At 42.9% G+C, this 20,663-nt stretch overlaps 1 long non-coding RNA gene across 1 annotated transcript; it reads right to left on the reverse strand.

Annotated features, from left to right (window-relative positions):
- Nucleotides 1–1,254: 1,254 nt before the first annotated feature.
- LOC139609792 (uncharacterized) lies at nucleotides 1,255–6,551 on the reverse strand. The gene is made up of 3 exons (XR_011685363.1): nucleotides 4,112–6,551; nucleotides 3,797–4,030; nucleotides 1,255–3,552 (listed from the first exon to the last, which is right to left on the reverse strand). It is a non-coding gene; the product is annotated as an uncharacterized lncRNA (long non-coding RNA).
- Nucleotides 6,552–20,663: the final 14,112 nt, after the last annotated feature.

Genomic DNA, 20,663 nt, shown 5'->3' on the forward strand with positions numbered 1-20,663 from the left:
TTAAAAAACTCACTTGATTCAAATGTACAACAGACTATTTTTCATTTTGATATTTTACTTCTAGAGTGGACAGAATAAAAAGCTTTTGACATTTTAGCTTTACACTGACAGTAAATCATGGTGTCCACTACTCCCCATTGTGCATTGTTTCATCAAAAACAACAGTGATTTAACAGTTAGTCACTTTATAGTCCTTTCATGAAAGTTATTACTAATTGGGTTGAGAAGAACAATTAAAAGTTTATTTTTGATATCAAGAGCAGTTTAGAGGTTTTTAGCTTTAAAACTGATTTTATTCAACAGTAAAGCAGAGAAACAAACTTCCAAGCTTGACAGAAAATTAAAAAAGGCTTGTCTTCTTAAATATCTTTACCAGGGAGGAAAAATAATAAGAACATAGGAAGAGTTGAAAGTTTGACATTTTAGCTTGATATTGATTGTACGATTGATTTTTAGCTTTAAAAACAACTTATTTATTTTATTTGAAATGGACCATGTACAATATTAAACAGAACTGTTACCATTTAATGTACTGTACTGAGTCCCTTGGCAGTAACAATTAAAACATACGCACAATAAATGTTAATTGTACACAGATCTAAAACATAATGTATCCACTTAATAGTAAATTTAAAAAAGCTTTTACAGACTTGAGTTGTTATGAGCGTTCACTTTCCTGAAAAACACCCAGAATTAATGGGTTTCATGCAGCAGGTACTTTAACTTCATCCAAAAAAAGAGCCAAGGAAACACATTAGGCTGATCTGAGAAATGTGTCGCAAACTTAACCCCAGAAGATACCACTGAAATAAAAACACATAAGCCCCGTGGATTATCGCTTCAACAAGTTTTCTCTGTTCACTTTCAGGCATCGCTTTGGCTGCTGTTGCTGACATTCAGCTGCTCTGCTGAACCTGCCAACTTTAACTCCACTTGTTCTCTCTCATGGCTGTTTGTACCCTGCATCCTCCTCCTCCTCCTCCCGTCTCCTCCAGCTGTCTGCATGCGACTCTGGCTGCGGCCCCAGCGCCACTGGAGGGGCCGTGTGAACCGGCCAGTCCGGTCACCTCGCATCAGTGTCGGGCAGGAATGCGCCGTGGCCCTGGCTGGGGACACCACTCTGGGGGTTAGTGTGGGGGGAGGAGGAGGTTGCAGTGGTGGTTGTTGGCGACTGAGCAGGTGCTTGGTTAGTGTGTGTGTGTGTGTGTGTGTGTAGGGGAGGGGGTAATGTTGATGTCACGTCCCTGCCACCCATTGTGGTTGGGGGGGACATGGACACCAAGGGACACAGAGGGCCCATGGGTGTGCCTCTCCAGAGGTCACCATGCCAGATCAGAATCACACTGTGAGCCTTTACTTATTAAGTGGCTTTCTGTGCACCCGATGGTTAGCCAGTGCTACACGACAACCAAGCCCGTCCCCTCCCACACAAAGACCCCAGTAAAGAGACACCAGCTCGCTATTGAGACAGCCACTCTGCCGCTGTGTTTGTCCCTGCTACTACCAGACTCCGCGAACAAATATGGCACATGATACCAGAGGTGTAGCATTCCTTCCCCCTTCTCTTCTCCTCTCCTTGTTGAAAGAAGTCCTTTACACACCAAACAGAGCATCGCAGACTCTCTGATCAGCAATTATGCACTTTAGAGGTATTAAATACTGCTGAGGGGGGGGTGTAAAGGGGGCCTCTAGGGACCACCAGCAGTCCGTAAATACACTTCTCTCTGTAAAAATGAAAGGAAGAGACCTGCCATTTGTAGACATTATTCATGCATTAAACGTAACGCCTGGGTAAAACAATTATGTCGCATATATTTCAGCCTTATTTACTTGCTGTATCTTGTCTCGTCTGCGGAGCGGCGTGTGTGCACAGGAGATGACAACTCTCCTAAGTTATTTGCCGTGCATGCGTGCACTCATCTGTGTTTATCAGCTGCCTCCCCTGCTCTGTATCTATATTTATCACCAGCACAGGTCAGAGATCACCCATTTCTAAGTGGTGAACTGGCAAAAAAGATTATCATCAATTAATATGCCATAATAACTGGGTTCACTTTCACAGTTGCTGTACGCATTTGTCTTTTAAAGTGATCTAGTTTGGCAATCTAGCTGCCTTTTCTGTAATATATGCTAATGTGAGTAAAAACACTTTGGATTGTCTCTGAGGAATAAGAATCCATATTGGGATTCATACCAGCAGCATATTCCATTTTTGGCGTCGAGAAAAGTTCTCCAGCAGCCAGGAAGTCTCACCAACTTCACATGTATTCTTTTCATATTGTTTCCCCAAAGTTGTCTCTGAGCAGAGCCTGGTGAGTAGCCAGAGAGCCCATTATTCAAACCGGGGTCCTGACACCGGTTTATGGCTGAATTACATTAACTTGCTTGGAACTTGACTTCAGCAGTGAGAAGGAATTGTTAATATTCACCCCAAACTCAGCAGGGCCACTGCCAGTGTGTTTTTCCATGTAACCTCATTCATTCACCCAGCTGCACTGGACGCACAATAAAGATATCATCTGTCAGAAAAAGAAGATATGCAAATCAAAGGCGAGCTCTTGATTAATAAAGAAATTAAACAAACTTTAACATTGTTAGACATTAAGTTTATGCTACTGTTAGTTTTCAAAGCTTCACTTTACTTTTCTTCGGCCCTTCACACACACAGTCAACTGTTTGGCTGCAGTAGGGCCAGTAGTTGGGCTCTTGTTGAAAATCACACATAGTTTGTGTTTTTGCTGCACCTTTGCTGGCAGCTGTTTCCTGAAATGAGTTTGTTCAATTGTCAGCAAAGATAACTCATGTCATGTAGTGCAGCATCATGGGAAACCAAGGGAAAACATTACAGTGGCAGCTGCACCCCAGTCTGCAAATGACAAGAACACTGAAACAGGTTCATGGTGTGAACATGATAATCTAGTTTGAATTTTACTTGGGTAGAAGCAGCAATGCAACAATGTAGAAAGTAAAAAAGTATAGTCAGAAAAACAGACTTAAAAAGTGACAAAAGTATTTATTGTGCAACAGTGTACAAAAGTAAAAAAGTTTTAAAAAGTTAATTACAGAACTGAGGAGTAACTTGAGTTTTAGTTGTTTACAGATTGTTTACAGAGTTCAAGGTGAGGCCTGTTCCCTTGCCACCACTAGTCAATATCAAACTGTCAAAAAAATACTCCTCCAAAGTATAAAACAAACTCCTGCCCTAGATCAAGAAACTACAGCTGTTGAGCGGCGAGGCCTCTCCAAAGTGCACTCTGCAGTTAGTGCACTCCAGCTGCACAGAAGCTGAAGCACCCTGGGCGAGGGGGCTTAAAGGACGGCGTGAGTGACGCAGCGCCTCGGCGCAAGGGGCGATGAGGAGAGAGGAAGTGACAGGAGACAGTTGCTACGCAGTGTGTCAGGCTGGCAGTGTCACACCTGGCAGCTGTCAATCACCGCGCTCCCGAACACCTCGCTCCCCGATATCGCCGCAGCCGCTGCCAAACATGCCTTGAGTGGTGTCATCCATCCACAGATGAGCACTGGCTCGCTCTGACTGCACTCATCCTGTCACTGCAAGTCAGAGAGAGGGAGAGAAAAGAGGGGAGAGAAAGAGGGGAGAGGGAGGGAAGCATCCATCTATTTACATATGGAAAGGTCACAAATAGCCTGCAGGCACTGTGCTAATTAGAGAATGTGGCAAAAAAAAAAAACTCCAAAGATAAATTGAAAGACAAAAATGGAGAGTTATCTAAGTATGCTTGCGTAATGAAAGTGGGGGATAAGGTGAATGAAAGGAGAAAGGAAGTGGCTGAACCTTGCAAAAGAAGATTCTCCACTGAAGGTGGAAAGCCGTTTGAATTCGTGACTGCGGCAGCATTTTTGAAATTGCCTGCACGCTCTCGGTTGGGAATCATTGACACGAGCGGGACCAGCGACCGACCTCCTGTGCTCCCACCAGTGTAGCCGTAGCTTGGTGGTTAGCACAGGCCTCCACCAGTAGACACTGACCATATGATGGTGTTCAGATGACCGGGCGTGTGTGATCTCCCTTAGCCAGATAAGCAAATCAACCTTTATAATTCATTGTGACAAGCTGACAGGGAAAATGAGTGTAAAATTTTATACTTACATGAATTTTTGTGTCAGATCGCCGTCTGTGCACTTGTTTTTCTGCCTGGCCATAGCCGAGGGCTCCTTTCTCCGCGGGCGTTTCACGGACTTTGTTTCCAGGCCTTCAGACACATCGCCCTTCGCCCTAGTGAATTTGCTGATTAATTTTGGATGCTCCCCTTAATTAACACCCCAAAGGAAAGTGTAGATTTCCTAGCCCGCCTTTGCTCCAGAACAAACAAAATGAGAGTCTGAAGAAGGATGACCTCAGGGAGACAGACGTGCTGATGTCCAAAATGACATTACAGGAGCAATGTGAAGGCCCCGTGATGCCAGGCCTAGACCTGGACATGGGCGATGCCTCAGGAGCTCCCAGGCCTTTTAATCAGCGGCTGGAAATGAGCTCCCTATTAGTCTCATTTCATTTGCTTTAGCGTCGGTAGAGAAGCAGGCCTTGCATGATGCCACCCGACGCTTGAAACATGCTGTTCTAGTGCCAGTGCTGGTGCCGCCTCCGGCCCACGGTCATTAATTGGTGCCACTCTCTTACTTCCAGTGAAATTGGCAGATGACGGACAGGGGGCGAAATAAAAATGTGATTTCTTTCTCTTTTTTTTTCCCCCCTCTTCGCAACATCAGAGTGGATTTCACTAATTGGGTTGAATGGCGCCCATCTCGTCTTGTGACAGCCAAGCAGGATGCATGAGAAGCTGCGGGCAGCTTGGAGAGCTCTCACCCTGCCATGCCAGCTCAGAAGACATGCCGGCAGGAGGGGGGCGAAGTTGCAAAAGACACGCTGAGACAAAAGAGCACAGCTAGAGATCGCACGCTCACTTTTCAGAGACCTTGAACAAACAAACTTGCACTTTGTCTCGCTGAGGGCAAGAGGATACGCACATCACCGTTCAACCAAAGGGTAGCAAATCAGCTCACAAAAACACAGGGGGTAAAGTCCTCAGAGACTCTCTCTGCCTCCTTGGCTTGTGCATAGTCAGTACATCACTCATTAGATAATAAAAAGGTTGAACTGAACACAAATAGCAATGTAGAGGACTAGGAATGTGGAAGGAATAAGAATGATACTACAAATCGACCATTACAGTGTGTTCTGTGCAAAAATTCACATTTAAACATGAAACTTTGCCATTATTCCTCAATCATTTGGACCTTAGGTGCTTTCTTTTTCACTTCAGACTCCCAGCTCCCTGATGTCTTGTGGCTTTTCCTTTTTATTTTACCAGAAATTTGTTTTCAACTTTCTTTACCCTTTAATAAATAGGACATACATCAATGGGATCACACAAAAGGTGTCAGGAATTTACCCTCCAAATGCATGAAATGTGAATTAAATACTCCCTCTGCAAAGGCCAGTGACTGCAGAAGGTAGACATACAGTTTACATAACTGCAGACTAATACAGTGTCCAATTAGGGCCATTAAAAGCACATCCGATCCAGCTGCCTCCAGTAAAACAGACATGGATGTTTGAGCAGGTCGTCTCAGCTCCACGCTGGACAATTGTCCACTTTGTGTGCACCGAGATCCAGGGAGGGGAGAGAAAAAAAAGCAGAATTCCCATTACAAAAGGACAAGAAGTGCAGGTGTAATTGGGATATTTGGGGGTGTCTAGTTTCAGGGCCCATCGGAGCCGCGGTGAAATGAAGCCTGTAAGACTAGAGCGTCAGACTGGCAGGAGAGGCTGCCCTCTGCTCGCTCTCTCTCTGCTCTGTGTCTCACTTTTACTGTACTCTCCTTCTCTCTTGCATCCTCCTCTTCACCCGTTTCCTTGCTTATTTCCCTTCCTTGTTTATCTCCTCTACTTTCTCTACACTAACAGGACAGGACATGACACCGCCAGCCCATGTAAGGCTCAGCTGCCCCCTCACTTCTACCCAGCAATGATAGCAGCTTGATCGGGCAGGTATAGGTAACAAATGAGATCAATTAACGTGTCCAAGAGGGGCACCCACGCGAGAGTCCGGTTGCACTAAACAGTCTCCTCATCTTTTGTTTCCCTCTGTGGGATTCCATTTGCAACCTCATCACTTTTCCGGCCCCAACAACGGAGCCGATTGTTCCACCCACCCCTCTAATAGAGAAGGCCCAAGAAAGCCTGGCCTCCTCCCCTGGCAGCCCGTGTATCTTTACTATCACAACTCCAGCTCGGTGCAGGGGGGGGGGGCAACCTCGCCGAAATGAATCCTTGCTCCGGTAACCTTCCCGCTGCCCCGCCTTCCTGACCTCTCTCTCTTCGACCCTCTCTCAACTTCACAGGACATCAACGAGCTCGATGTGTAGCGAATTTGTTTCTCCAGCTCCCTTTAATTGAAGGACTTTGACGCTAACAAGGAGCTGATTGAGCTCAATAATGGCACTGTTGAAGGCAGAAATGCCAGAGCAGAGGCCGGGGCCTGGTTCTCCCCCTTAAATACGCACTTGTCCTGCTGCAACCTCAGACTACACACGACACACCTCTGCAGAAAGTGGCGAGACAGATTTCAAGAGGAGACATATGAAAGGTGTATTTCAAGCAGGAAATGAATCTTGTCTTAGGCGTCGTAGGTATCATATATATCTACGACTGCGCGAAAATAGATGTTGAGCAGAACGAGAGATCAAATCAGTCAATGTTCCAACAGATGACACACTTTACCGGCGTTCCTCGTGCTCACTTACCGCCCGTTTACACCTCTGCCTCGTCATTTTCAGATGGAGCCTTTCCCAATGTTGAGCATCCTTTCTGCAAGCCAGCAGCAGACAAATTGACAGTCGCTTTCGTAAATTTCATCTTTGCTAATATTACAAGCGGCTTGATGGAGAGATGGGATAACTAAGTGAAGGCCTGCAGAGAGAAATGACCAGAGGAGAAGCAGAAATAGGTGCAATTATCATGAGTTAGAGAGACAGGGGAGCCGGTGATGGCAAGCATCGAACCCCTGAGCGTTCGTTTAAATCTGCTTGATGAATGTGATGTGCGCTCCTCGTCTGCCCCCCTCCTTCAGCCTGTCCACAGCAGTTAGACGGGATTGTTTACTATAACCTTGTAATCAACCTGGCTTGGTTGACAGCTCACCATTACCCCTGATAACAGGCCTGCTGCAATTTGGCCCCCCTGAAATATATATATTAAAAAACACAGACAAACACACACACACACACACGGAGAAACTGCTCAGGCCCTTTCTGATGCCTTATTGATAGAGCACTGGCCCTGTTATCTTTGTGCTTAATTTGTTTTCAAGAACTGTGATTTACATTTCAGTGGGATTACACCTTTTAATGCTACACGCCAGCGAGAAGTGGGCAGCCACTGAATACTCCACATCTCCACCACAGGAGGAGGAAGAGGTGGGGGGGTAGAGGGGTGGAGGGAGGTGGTGGTGGTGGTGTGTATGTGTGTGGAGAGAGGGGGGTTCAAACGATGCATTTCCAAGCCCTCAAGTGGAGAGGATTACAATTACAATTAAAAATCAAAAGGCCTGTGTGTCCATCAAACGACTGCCCATAACCCTTTGTGTACTTACTGCCAAATAATCGTGGCTAGTGGAGGGTTGGCAGATGCAAAACGCTTTCCAGCTTAATTGTGGCGTATTACCGGAGCTTGTTCATCGGGATATTATGCAATAAGTGTTATTTCAGGCAAGAATGCAGGTTCTAAATGGCATGCTAATGTGAGTCCCTTGGCAGCGCGTTAAAGAAAATCCATGCATCACCATTAAAAACAACAGCGGGGCCAGTGGCAAAGTTCAATCATCTTGTTTTGGATATCGCCTTGATGTAGTACAACAAGTTCAGCTCGACTCCAGCTGCCACAGAGGACTTACACAGGTAGTGCATGGTTTCAGAAAAAAAATTAAAAAACCACTAATACACCAATGTACATATAACAATATTTGTTTGTATAAAACAGAAAATATGAATGTACAAGCCACTGATTAAGCCTTAAACTTTAATTTATAATTCAAAAGATTAGGTTGAAGTGAGCTATACAGATATTATGGCAAACATTAATTTAAAAAAAGAATAAAATAAAAAGTTGATATGAATTTACCATTTTAACTTACAGTGGAATTAAGGGGGTTATAAGCATGACTTTCTTCCAGGTGTTGTTGTTGCTCTGGTTTCTACCTCCACCCATACTGTGCACAGAGTCGGCCCCGGCTCACCACCCCCTCACACTCATCTTAAGCATGTGCATTATTTCAGTCATTCAGATCACAACATTTTACATAATTCTTTGTTTATTCATTTGCTCAGACAGTCAGTGAAATTATGTAAAACACACTCGGTGTGCGTAATAGAATGCAGATTTCCTGTTATTCTAACACATTCACTTACTTGGAGGCAAAGTGTCCCATTTAAATGAGAATTACACTTAAATGTCACATGGGTTTATCTAAATTTATAAACAGTGCATTTATTATATTAAATCTGGTGAATCCTAAACATGGATTGCGGGAAGTGGAATGAGAGACGTGCTCCAAGGGTTATGACTTACTAATGCCTATTTAAATTGTTAACGCCTTGTTCCCTTTTGTTTTATTTACCCACCATTCTCTCCCCACGACGACATGGCACCTGAAGAAGTGCTCTTTGAATCTTCGTGGCGAGGTTGCCATTGAAACTGAGAGAAACATCATTTGCTTTTGTTGAATTAATTCAATCATTAGCTGGCAGTTTGAAACCTGCAGCTCCTTGAAAAGGCTGAGGTAATACCATACCTGCCATTCACAGTAGCCCAGCATCTCCTGATAGCCAGCAATCTGTTGCCTAATAATTTTCAGGCCAAATCACAATAACAGGAATCCTCATTTGGAGGTAAAAAAGAAAAAAAGTGTGAATGCAAGAGGGGAAGAGCCCCTCAAATGTCTTTTTCAGAATGGCAGCAAAACAAGGAGATTATATGGGAGAGGGAGACTCGTTTACCTCATCAGTGGCCTTTGTATGCCTTGAGTCAGCTTTCTGAGGGGGAGATGTTTGAGCTCAGTCGTCACTGGCTGTCTGCTGAGACACAAAGTAGTCCCTCCTCATCCAAAGCAAAGAGAATCCTCCATATTTATATATATTTAGTTATTTAAAAAAAACATTATATAGATTAAACACATTTCAAATGTTTATCATGCATTTTTTATGAATGAGCTGTAAAGATAAATTTATCTCAACACATCAAACAAACATCTCTTTATTGACTGCATACACGATAACATTTCCCTGTCCCATGTATTTCCATTGGCGCACGCTGTGCACGCCTTCAATTTCATACACACTCACAGAATTGTTTCCATATGGGACAGCAATATAATGGCAATAGCGTACATTAGATCTCTTCCATACAGATGTTCACCTCAATTTCTGCAGCAGTTTGGTCCATCTGTGTTTACAGTGAGCTGCTTAGCACACGCCTGTGTGAAGGGAGGCATATCAAGCATATGGACATTTTACAAAAGGTTACCCTGCATAAATTAGCTTGAATGGCAATCTGTTGAGGAGAGGTGGCTCACTGTGAGCGCTAGGTGGTTCAGAGTAAAAATGGATAACAAAGGCATCTGCTTTTGTAGCCATTTATTATAGTAGCCAACACAAAATTACTCTGTTCTTCCAAAATGAGATATCCACCATCGAAAGTGACAGGTTTTTTGTTTTGGTTTTTTTTTCATATTGACCAGCAGCTAAAAATTAAACCTCAAATTGTGCATCTGTGACTGTTGAAATAACAACAGATGTTTACTTCCCTTCAGAATTTAAGATGTTGAATAATGATAACAAACATTTACAGTATTTTAAATATTAGCTGTTTACATGCTCATAAAGATTTGTAAAGTTTACACTAAAAAGTGAAGCCTTTCAAACTCTCAAGTGTCAAGAACAGCAGCATAGATAAAACTAACATGAGCAAAACTGAGAAAATATTTGCCTTAATTCATGTTCTTTCATTTCAGTATTTTTTTAGATCAGCAGTATTTAATGTTTGACATTAAAAGTGTTACTGTTACATGCTTTTTATTAAACTACATTGATTCTGGAGGCAACATATGCACAACAGGCCAAGCTTTAGATTTTTATCACATCTTAGAGCGACATCTAGTGGCTGTTCATCTCATGACACCACAAGCCCACATGTAGCCCACAGTACACCACAGTGCTGTTCAACGAGTGTTTTTAATGCTTTTGGAACTCAACCAAAACCCTTTTTTTTCATTTTCTGCTCAATAATGATGAATTCCTTAGATAGACAATAATTTAACAGATTAAATAGAAGAAAATACAGACTAAAGAGAGACGCACAGCTATATTGTGTGCTGAATATACACTGTAGAGTGGTGTACAAAACTGTATATAGTGCAAGTTGGTGCATATACAGTATATAGAGCATACCCTGAAATATAAGATTAATCTGATATATGACAGATGTCATACATCTGTGATATAAAAAAAAAGTCCCAGTGAGCAGTCTCTATAATGTTACAAGGAAAAACTGTTCTGTCAGAGCAGACAGAAACAGAGGAGAATCACTGTACAGAGTGATGGCAGCTGGTGGGAATGACTTCCTGTGGCGTATCTTGTCACAGCTGAGCTGAACAAGTCTTAAGGGTCACAGGCTGTGTCTCATGAAGCTCATTGATAATGTTTTCCTAAAGAGACCTGGGCCCAAGTTTAATTAAGGAAAATGAAAATGCAATTTCTATTATTTTTTATGGACCATTGTACCATATTTTCTCAATACACAGTGTACAGCAAAGAAAATAGTCTCTAATAAAGAATCCCCTTTAAAATCTCAACCCACCACTGCATTACCTAAGCATCATGCGAACTGCCCTTTCATACATCCACCAACGCCTCTAATACATTCAGTCTAATCTGCCTATGTTTGCTCTCATGTGTGAGTTACCTTCATCACCGTGTGGGTGGTTAAGATTGATTAACAATAACAGCAGCTGACTAGGCAGGAATAATTCACCAAAAACAAAGCGTTTGTGAATCAAGAAGGCCCACGATGAGAGACGGAAGGAGGGGGAAACCGCCGCTTCCTATGTTTCCGAGTGTTCTGATGTCGGCTAATTGAAGCTTTGTCACGCAGATCGGGGCGGGGAGGTTCAAAGGCAAATGGCCGTCCAGCGACAACACACGGTTTCATTACAGGAGGCTCACCACCTTTGATGTGTGGTACGTCTTTTGCAGATGCGGCTTTGAAGCAAAAGGCCAGCCCGGCTGGTCAAGAGGGCTTACTGGACACAACAGGCCTCTGGGAAAAGGAGCGGTCAAGTCACAACAGGAGAGGAGCAAGAACCGGACACTAGAGCGCTCAAGTGGCCAGAATTCATATTCATGCAAAGATCACACAACATCACACGTGTACAGTAGCTGCAGACACAAAGGAGACCTCTCAGCTGAATTAACCTTATCATCTGGGGGCCATGTTGGAGGTCAGCTGAACAGTTTTTATTTTTATTTCCTCTTTCACACTTACAATTACACACACTGACACAAGCTACACTGTACAACCGCAGTCTGATCTGATGACCACTGAGCAGCTCTCTAGTATTTCACACTTAGAAAGCAAGGATTAAAGAAAAGTGTGCAAACAAGCAACCTTTCAGGTGTATCATGAGACTTCTTGAGGGGTCTTGACCCCACTTTGGAAACCGCTGGCCTTGTTTGATATTCCTATAAAGACTGTATCTGGATATTTTATCATTAATGCAAAATTTTTTACAGCACTGTAGTCTGGTCTACGTAACAAGCTTCTGGTGTCACAATGGGTGATAAAACATTAATGCTGGCCTCTCTCTCGGTTTCCATGCATTCAGGGTTGGTCTACCTTTACAGTAGCCTTTTCATGCGAACTCAAGGCACTTATGTGTGGACCTTTTCCAAAAGCATTCACAGGTGATCTGTATTGACCATAGTTGAGTAATGCCAGAGAAAGCAATTAAAGGAAGCGATAAAGAGGCAGGAAGACAGATGTTCCTACTGTTACAATTCCTTCTCTTCACCCTCATAAATATGTCTTAGTCCGAACTTTGTACTTATAACCGGTGACACCCAGTCGAACGCTCCCCTTAGTTTTGTAGCAGAGTGGTAACAGCCCTTAACTCACCCTTGCATCGTCTTTTCATGGCCAGTCCTTTTGTTCTTCAACATAAAAGGAGAAGAGTCTACATGCAGAGGAAGGGAGACACTTTGAATAACATGCAGATCAATAAAGACCATCTAGCATGGAGATAGTGTTGGAGAATTTAGAGTGCAGGTCGTTCAAGTGTCATCTATAGTGCTCATGGTGAGAAAGGGTTCATGCTGTAGGTCATCTTCTGCTTCGGTTGATTCGACCATATAAGGGTTAAGGTGCAGTTATGTCAGGTCTCCAATACAAATGTTCACTTTGATGGTGTTCAAAGGTTTGTAGAAACCTCAAGGTTAAAGAATTGTCTTATAAGTGGTTTAAGCCTTGAACCAATGGTGGAAATCTGTTGGTGAAAAGTGAAAGCTAAAGCCCCGAGGAAGGTGCTTAACCTGCAGTTGCTCCCCTAATGTTGTAGAGACACTGGGCAGCCAACCTTCTTTGGGTTAGTTAATGCCTAATGAATATTATAAATAACAAAGCTATACACTGAAGTTTTGAATGAAAATGTATTTTACTTATTATGAGGGCACTGCAGAATATTGTTGGTCTCACCTATTTCCCTCAAGCTGACAAGATTCAGCCCTGATCTTCAAAAGGTTCCTGTTGTGAATCATCATAGGACTGTAAACGGGATGGTTGCATTAGCTTGTTTAAAGCTGGAACCTTAGATTTTCTTGCTAGAACTGACAACATTATCATGTCTTCAACCACATTATATTATTTCATTTTTGATCCCCTTTAACACCGATGTACAGTTGGGCCACTGCTTCTCAAGTACATAAGGATTCATTGATGCTTTTTTATGATCCAAGGAATTTAAATGTATTATTTGTTTTAGTACTGCTCAGTTGTTGCAACCCAAAATAAATTTAGCTATGTCTTTTCCAAGAGTGTAAAGAAATAAGATCAACTGATCTGCACAGAAAGTGGTGCATTTTACATCTGCAGCAACAGCGACAGCAATTTCTTAACAGTTAAAAGGATTAAGAAGCGGGCGTTTAGCATGAGCAGTAGTAGTCAGAAAAAGTGCACCACCCACAGAAACTCGAGCCAAGGTGAGACTGGCAAAGCTTTTTCAATAGCAAGTGAACTGTGGGAAGTGCAGTGTAGTAACCAAAAATGGAGACCAAAAAAATTAACAATCTGGTGTAGTGTTACTTCAAATCTAAAAGTCAGATCTCAGTCTGGAGGCCTCATAGAGCGACTGCTGAGGGCAAGGTCTGCTGAGTGCAGAGGATATCAGCGTTATCGCCTGCTCCTTTCACTCTCCCCATGATGAGCTGTGCTGCCGAGTGTGTTGTTGCCTAATTCCCTCTAACTACAGCCCTGTGTAATCACATACCCCAATTAACCACCTCGGCTCCCCGTTTCCTGCATCGTGCACGCCGCCCCGTCTTCTCGCCACACCGCGTAATTAGCTTTCATCTGAAAATGAAAAGAAAGGAGCACCTCAGCAATTGTGCAGCCACTTTCTCTTTCTCCCCGTCTCTCCCCATCTCTCTAGCACTCTACTTCTCATATCATAATGGCCTGCAATTTCAATCAGATGGATTTTTATCGCTGACACTAAGAAGGATTGGCCCTCATCCTAGTCCCTCCTTCCGCCACCCCCAAACAAGCAACCCGCCTCATTTGATAGCTTATGCTTGTGAGACAGCTATCAAGAGGAGTCCTTGTTTTGACTGGGGGGTTTTAGTTTGATATTTACAAAGGATTTAATTCCCTTTTGTGGATCTGTGTGGCGTAATGGAAGGATCAGGTTTGAGATGTTCCAACAAGGTGCAGCACTAAATTAATTTACAAGCACCTAAACGGGAAAAAGAGAACATAAATCCATTGGAGATTTTTGGTGGTAATCGTTTAGTCAGTTCTATTTAGTGGCAAAAAATTGCCTTTTAGTGTGCATATATTGATCATGTACTGTATATATCATTTACTTACACTATGGGTGTAACATTTAGTACCAACATTACACTGTTAGATACCAGTTAGTCGATACCAAATACCATTTGGTATCGACTAAAATCTTTTTGGGAAAGCTTTCATTTCTGGTAGAAATATATCCTTGATATTCTCATGAAGCTGCTCATCTGTCGCCTTCAGTTATCACCATGCACTCAGGGTATTTAAGCTTTACAAGCAGAAGCGACTTATTTCCAACAGGCAACATACAAGCTTTACCCTTTTCGTGGAGGTTGTTGGGAGCTTAAGAAGAAGACTGCAGACACTGCTCAGGGCTGGAAAAAGCCCATGTGTGGTTTTGGATGAAAAAAAAAAATAATTGAGCTGTTTTTGATTTCTTTACAGAAAATTCTCCCAAAAAACCTCACCAGAACTGATCATGAATCAAAGATGATGCAGTAAATTATAGTAAGTCTCTGTAGTAAAGACTTCTGAAACCAAACCTACACCCTTGGTCACATAGCCTATAATCAAAGTGAATAAGAGAAGTGAATATTTGCAGAGTGGTACTAGTGTGACAGCACCTTAAAGTAGTTGAGTAAGGAGAAAAACTGATTTGAGAGCACAAATTGCTGTTTACATAACCAAATCCTAACTCCGGACCCGACTCCGCTCACTTCTGGTGTAATTTAAGTTTAAAGTTCATCTTTCATTGTGATGCTTCGTCTCACCTTGTGACAAAGTTCTCGCAGCTGAAACAAAAAGTTAAGTTTGTCACTTAGTAATACAGCTTGCCGCTATAGCGAGAGGCTTCCCTGCAGATGAACAGAGAGATGATATCATTAAGAACTTAACAGCAGCGTGAATGCTCCTCACAGGTACAGTGGTAATGTGACACGAATACTACACTTCGGTGTCACCAGGAACAGTTCCAGCCGGGTGAATCATTGTTCAGTCATACAAGTGAGCAGCCTGCTAATGATACAGCCCTGACATTTAACACATAATAAGGTGTTTCTTCCGCATCTCCTTCAGAGGGCGATTTGCAGGTGGAACGAACCGAAGACCTTTTAGTCCTAAAACATGGCGATGGCAAGGACTGTTTGAATTCCTGGTTCTTGCTGCTCTTCTTCTTGCCTCATTCTCTGTCTCTACCCCCCCACCCCCACCACCCCTCCTGCCTCTCAACCTGTTTGTTCTCTTATCTCTCCTTGTCCTGAACAAATCGATGAGGCGCTCGTTAGCCCAGGGATGTTCATCGCCGAGTGCTTGCTCGAAGAAGAGATTGGCCTATAACAGAGGGGGAAAAAATGCTTGGATTGAGGCTGACTGTGCACTTAACAAACACTGCATTCAGGAGCGAAGTGGTGGATCAGAAAGATCAACCAGGTTTCACCTACTATCAAGTTCATTTGGATCTTTAGCTCTAGTAGCATTATATAAAAGTCATTATTTTGCAGAAATGCTAACAATGCTGGCGGCTCTGTGCTAACATCAGCACGCAGATGTTCCACAGGTTTACCCATACTCACCATCTTACAATGATGTGGTAACCAAACACCAAATACAGCAGCTGATGGGAATGCACCTGCAAAACCTGAACGGCCTAACAAATTCAAACCTAATGATGGCACTAGATGAAGAGCTAAGAGAAAGTTATTTCAACTCATTCCGAGCAGGACATGAAAGTTTGTGCCAAATGATATGGCAATCAGTCTAATAGCTGTCAAGATGTTTCATTCTGAAATGCCACAAGGTAAGTTTTAAGTTTTAAGTTCCTGCTAAAAATGTTTGTTTTTTTTTTTAATTTAAAAAAAGGCTGGACTTCATGATGAAGCTGTTTTGGTACATTTCATTAAGACACAGGAGGCATTCAAAGCATATGAATATGTATTTGAAGTCTGGGGGAAGAAAGTGTAACTTTTCATCATCATTTGTTATTTCAACACAATTTCCACTGAATAATGGTTCCATTTGGGTAGATAATCACATTCGCAAACTTTCAACAAGTACAGAACTGATGTCCGTGCCTTTAGTGGTAGTGATCAAGAGCGGACAGAGAGACACGACACAAACTGCACTGCTTCTGATGTCATTACTTTCTCAACAGCATGAAAAACAATGCTGGTAAACATATTTATGCAATTGATACGCTCTTTCAGTTTCAATAGATTGTGTTTGCAAAGCAATGCATCCATTTTCCATTAGTGCCTCTCTCCTGTCATATAATTTATACAGTGGCTTGCCATATCTTATGTACTATACCAGAAAAAAAACACTTTTAAAGAGCAAAATTTATTTATGAAGAGTGTGTAGGAGGGGTTGATCTTGTGTCGTTAGCCTTTGATATCATTCAATCAACACTGACTGAGTGGGCTGCACATGAAAACGAGTGCTTTTTTTCCCCCCTCATCTTTTAAGCCTGTCCAAATCTGGCATTTTTGGGGCATTTAGAGAGGTACAGAACAGCTGGTCGCCTTGTGCATCTCACTGATGCTCATCTTTTGAATGCGGTTGCTCTCAGTGTGCTGCGTATTGATGCGCTGCTTTATGTGGCAACTTCACGTCTTTTGATGTATATCATAAAGAAGATTATATGGAGGTGGAATTGATTTAAGATTAGCACTCCTACTATGGTTAGGTGAATACAGACCTTGGTAGATACATGTTTTTTTTTTAAGTTTAGCTATTTAAAAAAGACAAAAAACCACAAAGGAAAAGTATGTGGTCTTATTCATAGCAAAATTTCAATTTATTATATTTAATATAACCATGACAATTATAATTATTGAGGATGTAGCTCCACTAGTAGCCACATTTGATTCCAGCTAGGGCCTTGTCTGCAGCCACTATCATGGCAAGTAGCAGACCCTCAAATCAGCAGCGTCTTGGCACCGGAGTGACGGCGACCCTCTTGCCTCGCCTCGGAGGTTTGCATACAGAAGAAGAGCTTATCCTCTTAATAAATAAACCTGGAACCTAAAATCACAGGAACACAGGAGGGATCACTGCTGCACAGCCCTGCACTCCTCTCCGTCAGAGAGGGATTATCCCTTTCACTTGGTGCGCACGTCGCTAATTTCTTCTGCCAGGTTCAACTCCCAGAATGCACCAGGGAGATTGGATGTCTCTGCTTCTTTTCTTTCTTCCTTTTCCTCCTCTCCTTGTTGCCAGTCTCTCTCTTGCTCCTTCACTCTCTCCTCCCCTCCATACCTGGCTCCCTGACTCGTTTTATCTCCCTGCTGGTGGGAACACAAACCCCAGTGTTTCTTTCTCCTCATCCTCTTCTTTGATGATGTTTTACAAATTCACTTGGCAGGCTGCAGAACCGTATTCCTGGGACTTGAGGCTTGCACGCATGTGCCTAAAAACAAGATTAAGGTGCATACCTCTCGTAAAACAGGTGTTGTCAGCATCTAACAGGTTGAATTTTCTCTCTTACCTGATGCAATCCTCACATTATGCCTAACAAGAAAGCAGGTTCTTCTATTTAGCGGGTTTTTTTTTTTTTTTCAGAAACACTTATTCATTTTGCTCCTCTCATGATAAGTCACCGAGGACAAACCAAAACTGCAGAAGTCTGACTTTCTTCTGCAGCTTGCTCCATCGGTATTAACAATCTAATGTCATATATAGCTTGAAAATCTGTGAAATACACTTATTCGCCTCTTGGCTGTGAGTTACATGAGATCAAAGATCAATACCCATCTTATATTAGTCTGGTAAATGTAGGCCCACAGCTTAGCATTAAGTCTGGATATAGGAAAACAGCTAGACTGGTATGCCAAAGATAATAATTTGTGCCAACCAGCACTTTTAAAATGTCACTAATTAGCAGGTTAGGTTGTTATTTTTACTCAAGGAAAGGATCAGAATATTTCCTCCAAGGAAGGTGTGTGAGGTCAAGAGGTTGTGTGTGAAAGGAACGACACTGATGCACATCTAAATATTCCACTGTGCGTCCCATCAACCTCACGGCACTGTGGAAAATTATATTGCTGCTCAGGAAGGTAGAAAGGCACCATCCATCTACATGCAGACCTCTCATATGGCATGTGTTATGGGAGCCTGGCTGCTGATTTGGTCTCCGACTCTACAGGCCATGACGTAGATAGTTAATCATACACAGCATTGTATGTTCACACCATCAGGTTTATTTCCTTCACCTTTCAGATGTATGTATTTGTATCCTTTGTGTGTTTACTCAGCGCATCAAGCCAGTCTCTCACCTCCGGGTAATTCTCACACCTGCTGATGAATTCCACAGTGCAGCACGTCGGACGATAAAACCGCATAAGCCAGAGAATATACAGTAGGTATTGTGGTTTTCATGCTCGGTCAGCAAGTTTTGTTTGAAAGCAAATTGCAAAGATGAGTGAGGATAAAAGCATATGAGGAAAAAAAGTCACACAAAGCATATAAGACTTTTTTTTTTTTATGTTGTGCAATTACTTTACTTGGCCATGAACATTTGAAAGGTGGGAATTCACATTGTCCAACTAAAACATTAATTATCACCCAATCTACAGTTAGTGTTGGCCACAGAGCTTTATAGCACCTGTAAGCTAATTGTTTTAGTCACACAGCTTTATGTTCTGGGTCAATCTTGTTGCCCCTGATAGTGTTTTCAGCCTCAACAGGCAGCCGGCATAGTGAAGCATTTAGCATTTAGCAGCTAAAGCACTAGATATCTCTCACAGGGGGAAGGGAGTCTAAATATTGGGTTTAAACTCAATAACTAGACAAGAAACACATCTTCAGCTAAATGTTGATGTTGCTTGTATCCGACAGTTGTGCAAGTAGGCAGCAGTTTGCAGCAAATTCATCAGCATCAAAAGGTGATAATATGTCAGTCCTGTGTTTACAGCTTGTTTCCAGTGCCTCCAAGTGGCCAAAAAAAAAAAGAGGAGCTGAAGTTGAAAAAATAAATGAATGAAACAGAGATAAAGCTGTTTTTTTTTCCAGATATGTTTTACTGGCCTGCATACATCAAATATTCATTTTGAGAAATAAAATCATAGACTATGTAATTCATTAGTTAATTAAACAAACAGACCTGTTATATTTTTGCACAGTGTACATTTGATGTCTAAAGTGACAGAAGTAAATTAAATGAAACAGTGAATAAAAGGATGCAACTCCTTCTTCTCAGTGTCATCCACAGCTGACCTGACCTCTTCAAAAAGCTTCCTCACTCTGCACCCCCCCACCCTTTCCCTCTCTCTTTGTAAACCTCAGTCCGCGAACGCAGCTGGCATCACAAGTGTCGTCGCCGTCAGTGCTGCGGTTATCCCATCTCCCTGGCGCACTGTGGCGGCGGCGGCTGCTGCTGCTGCTGCTGAGCTGTTTGTTTAGGAATCTGGGCCCGAAAATTGTATTCCATCGACCATGCTCGCTATCAACACACAATTATCTGGGTTAATCATGTGGAACTGTGGCAAATTCACCTGGGGCTCAGGAACTAATGACATTCGCGTCTGGCCCTGCTTTAGTGAAATGGCCCCAGCACCTGCAGCAGGAACACGGAGATTGCCAAAGAAAATTTGGTCTCATTTTGCCCTCCTCAACGCCCCCCCCCCCCCCCCCCCCCCCCCAAGTCCAGCCCCTCCCCCTCACCTCCTCCCTCCCTTTCTAACCACCGCCACCCTTCCCCCTTTCCAATCTCTCTGTCTCTCTTCCCATTTGGCTCTTAAATTCGTTAATCTTTCAGGTTTCCTCCTCTGCTCCTCCTTTTTTTGTTTCTCTCACACCTTTCTCTCCCCGGCGAAAGGAGGATACCCACCGTGGCCGGGTTGCACACACCCACCACAGTCAGTCAATCTTCACGCCTCTTGTATAATCAGAATATTTCCGGCTCTGCTGCCTGTGTAACACCTGAACAGTAGACAGTGAAAAGGTGAGGAGGTGATGTAGAAGACGAAGATGATATCTCGCAACGAATTTGTGACTTTGGTTCCGGACAGACAGTGACTTGTGTTCTCGCTGTATAATTAAGAAAGTGATTGAGTGCAGTCAGCAGGGTGTTGATGCTCTTTCTCCATCACTCTTTCTCTCCCTTGCTCTCTTTGTCTTTCTATCACACACACACACTCACTCAATCATACACACTGCAGAGTCATTTCCACCAACTTAGAGGAAGTAGAGGAACTCAATGCTCATAATTATACATCAATACAAACATATGTTTCCCAATCACAGATGCCATCCATGTGTGAAATGGGTGTCACACCGTTGGAGGTCTCATTATTCGTGAAGTGTGTGTGCGTGCGTGTCTCAACGCTTTGGATACCACCCACACCAGTCACAGTGACTATGTAATGTACCACCTCTGCTGGGCGTTTGTATGCTGAGCGAACTCTGCATCGGATTCCATTTCCAACAGTTCTCCTTTGATACAAGGTGCGAAATAAGATCACTCATTCCTCTGGGAATGTGTTGGTCAATGCAGACAGGTTTGTCATTCCATTGGACGGCAGCAGATGAGCTGTTCATAGGCCTTTCTGTCCACACCATGCGTGCTCTTCAGTTGAGTTCTGGTGAGAAATAA

Source organism: Trachinotus anak, unplaced genomic scaffold (assembly GCF_046630095.1).
Source record: "Trachinotus anak isolate AG129_WGS33_773 ecotype Australia unplaced genomic scaffold, CSIRO_AGI_Tana_v1 ptg000026l, whole genome shotgun sequence".
Lineage (NCBI taxonomy): Eukaryota > Metazoa > Chordata > Actinopteri > Carangiformes > Carangidae > Trachinotus > Trachinotus anak.